The 4,156-nt window shown below is 38.2% G+C and overlaps 1 protein-coding gene across 2 annotated transcripts in view; it reads left to right on the top strand.

Annotated features, from left to right (window-relative positions):
- Positions 1-1,020: 1,020 nt before the first annotated feature.
- Positions 1,021-4,156, top strand: part of LOC106868710 (vitamin D3 receptor) — a 216,343-nt gene continuing 213,207 nt past the window's right edge. For both annotated transcript variants that reach the window (XM_089348118.1, XM_089348116.1), the window contains exon 1: positions 1,021-1,266. The gene's annotated coding sequence lies outside the window, so the exon portion shown is untranslated. The remainder of the gene's footprint in view (positions 1,267-4,156) is intronic.

The raw sequence follows: 4,156 nt of genomic DNA, 5'->3' as shown, positions 1-4,156 counted from the left end.
CACACGTATATAGCCGTCTAGCAAATCAGTCAATGAAGCTATTAGTGTTTCTTTTTAGTGTGTGTGTGTGTGTGTGTGTGTGTCTGTGTGTGTCGCGTGTGTAGTGTAGTGAGTCAGTCTTTCGTTATTTAACTGTCTGTTTGTCTGTTTGTCTGATTGTCTCTCAATGTCTGTCTCTATGTCTGGCCTGTCGAAATGTCAGTATTTTTCGGTCTGACTGTAGCATCTCTTTCTCTTCTTCGCTCTCTCTATCTATCTCTCTCTCTCTTACTCGCTTTCTCTCTCTCCCTCGCTCTCTCTTTCTCTCTGCCTCGCTCTCTCATGCTCTCTCTCTCTCTCTCTCTCTCTCACTCTCTCTCTCTCTCTGCCTGTGTATGTCTAGCTGCTTGTCACTGCAGCTGTCTATCAGCCGTCCATCTCTCCACCCACTCAGCCGACAATCCACCCGTTTATCCATCCGTCCTCCACTCTTCAATCCACCCTTATCCTCTACAGTAACATATCCAATCATCCTGCAACCCAACACCCCTTCCCTCCATCCACCAATCCACCTATCTGTCCATTCCCCAAACCAAACCATCCATCCATCCATCCATCCATCCACCCGTATATATAATGACACACCCGTATATACATGCATCCACCCATCATTCCACGACAGCAATAGTGACGGTGGCTGTGATGACAGTGGCGGGGGGGGGAGGGGGGAGGTGCAGTTTGCCAGTAGTGGTGGTGGTGGTGGTATCATGACTGCGTTGTTGTTATTGTTCTTGTAGTGATAGTGGTGGGAGGTGGTATTGGTGGTGGTTGTGGTGTTGATAGTAAAGGTGCTAGTGGTGTTAGTGGGAGAGGTGGCATGCTAACGATGATTATATACGTGATGGTTATGGTTGTAGTGACGGCATGATTAATGTTGTTGTTGTTGTTGTTCTTGATGACAGTAGGGACAAGATTGAGGTGTCGGCAACGGTGGTGGAGTTGGAGAGGGTAGCGGTAATAACAGGGGCGGGGGTGTGTGACAATTTGGGTAAGCCGTGGCCGCAATGGTTGCACCCGTGGCAGAAGTGGCAGTCGTGGTAGTGGCAGTGGTGGTTCGAGTTGTGTTAATGCTAATATATTGCCATCCATCGTTCAAAGCCGTAGTTAGATATACGGATGAAGAAACGAACGACAAGTTTTTTTTCTTCCCCATCACATTCGGCAAAACTGTTTCGCTAACACCAGCCGGCATCAGCTACCCGTTTTACCATCCTGAATATAGCAGCTGTAAGATATTTTCAAAACCTATCTCCTCCCAACCACCTTCACTGCAATCGCTATATCTTCTCTGTCTATCTATCTATCTATCTATCTATCTATCTATCTATCTATCTATCTATCTATCTATCTGTCTATCTGTCTGTCTGTCTGTCTGTCTCTCTTTCTATCTATCTATCTATCTATCTATCTATCTATCTATCTATCTGTCTCTCTTTCTATCTATCTATCTATCTATCTATCTATCTATCTATCTATCTATCTGTCTGTCTGTCTGCCTGCCTGTCTGTCTGTCTGCCTGCCTGCCTGTCTGTCTGCCTGTCTGTCTGTCTATCTGTCTGTCTGTCTGTCTGTCTGTCTGTCTGTCTGTCTGTCTGGCTGCCTGTCTCTCTGTCTGTCTGATCATGTGCCTACCTGTCTCCTCTTTATCTATCTGTCTGTCTGCCTGCCTGCCTGTCTCCTCTTTATCTGTCTGTCTGTCTGTCTGTCTGTCTGTCTGTCTGTCTCTGTACTTATTGACACTTAAAAATTTCCTCACTTTTCATTTCGATTCCTTTTCATATTTATTTGTAATTATTTACTTTGTTAAGAACGCGTTTTACAAGCATACAAAGAGCAAACACCCCATGCACCCACAAACACATACAAACACACACACACACATGCACACACATAACCACGCATATATATATATACATATACACCCATCATGTATATGCGTATATTTACATACACACACACATACACACACACACACATATGCACATATCGGTGCCCCAGCGTTGACTTGGTTCTGATAGCTAAAAGAACCCCCAAAACTAAAGAACTAATATATGCAAGCGCACATGTTTTCACGAATATACATAAACACACGCATTCAGTGAAAAAAAAAATCTGTGTATACGCACGCGTGCACATGTTGTAGATACATAGACATATGTATCTTTTGGTATAACACATGTACATGTATATATATAAATATTTACAAACATATATATATACATATATATATATATATTTAATTATATGTATTTATTTTCTCCTATTAAAAATAATTCGGATAAAATAAATGGGTTAATAGATACCAGGATAGCAAAGATCACAAAATAACTGTGATGTAACTCCTGTTAGTGAGACAGAAACTCCTTGATATTTTGGGTATTTGAGTATATATAAATTTAAAGAATGGAGTAAACATGCGTTTACTCCATTCTTTAAATTTATACATATATATATATATATATATATATATATATATATATATATATCTATATATATATATATATATATATATGGATATATGTGTATATGTGTATTTATGCATATGTATGCATATTTACACACACACACACACACACACACACACACACACACACATATATATATATATTTGGAAAGATGCATAGCTTTACTAAATGTAAACAAACACCGAAAAATGGCACGAGCTACAACAGCAATCGGCGACGGTAACCGCGTCATTGTATACATACAGGTTACCGGCGAATCGATACGCACATGGGGAAAACAACAACAGAAGAGCAGTGGCAGTAGCAGTTGTAGCAGCAGTTATAACAATAACAAGAACAAGGAGGTAAGCCTCTTGACCAATCGACATCGCATCTCGGGTTCGCGTTAAGCTGTGTTTGTTGTCATCTCCAATAACCGTGGCGTTGTTGGAGATGTCACAATATCGCATGTCTGATGTTCAGTCAAAATGCAACCAAGAATATAAATATAAATGCAACACCTTCAAGAATATGCACAACGAAAACAACAAGAATAAACAAACAGCGAGTTAGCAAGTGCTCTTTTTAAGGTGTTTATTCGACCACTAAGATTAGCAGTCAAATCACTCTCAAATGTTTATATTACGTCTTAAAGAATGTGGAAGCATGCTGAGTAATTTTCTTCGATAAATTTAGCGTTCGAACAACAAGAACAACAATAGCAATAATAATAATAATAATAATCTTTTCTACTACAGGCATAAGGCCAGAAATGTTGGTGGATGGGGCTAGTGGGTTACATCGACCGCAGGTCTCAACTGGTACTTATTTTATCGACCGCAAAATGATGAAAAGCAAAGCTTTTGGCAGGTTATTTGCATTCATAATGATAAATTATAAAGGTCCATATTTTATATATATATGTATATATGTATATATGTATACACACACGTGTATGTGTGTGTGTGTGTCCCCATATATATATATATATATATATATATATATATATATATATATATATATATATATATATATATATATATATATATATATACATATACATATATATATATACACACACATACATACATACAGGTGTGCGTGTATGTTTGTGTGTGTATGTATATGTATGTGCGTTTCTGTGTGCATATATATATATATATATATATATATATATATATATATATATATATATATATATATATATATATGTATGTATGTATGTATATATATGTAGGTATTCATATACATACATATAAATGTGCGTGCGTGTGTGTATACATGTGTGTGTGTGTATACATGTGTGTGTACGTACATACGCATGTATAAATGTATATATGAAGATATATAGACGTATGCACAATATACATACACACAATATTCCACATAAACCTACATATTCCACTCTGTCTATGTAAACAAAAACACGTAGGCTCCGCTTCTGTCTATATCCGTCTCTTTTAGTTTGAATATTGCGAATTGCGCAATAGTGTGTGTGTGTGTGTGTGTGTGTGTGAAAGTCTTTTGCAGTTTCAATTTACCAAATTCCACTCGTAAATTATGAAGCATCCGGCGGCTGTAGTAAGATACTTGCTCAAGATGCCATGCCGCAGCAAGCATCGCGAAACCACGTGTTGCATACCTGCATCTATCTATCTATCTATCTATCTATC

Source organism: Octopus bimaculoides, chromosome 2, assembly GCF_046866305.1.
Source record: "Octopus bimaculoides isolate indiv1 chromosome 2, ASM4686630v1, whole genome shotgun sequence".
NCBI lineage: Eukaryota > Metazoa > Mollusca > Cephalopoda > Octopoda > Octopodidae > Octopus > Octopus bimaculoides.
This window is presented reverse-complemented; position numbering and strand designations above follow the sequence as displayed.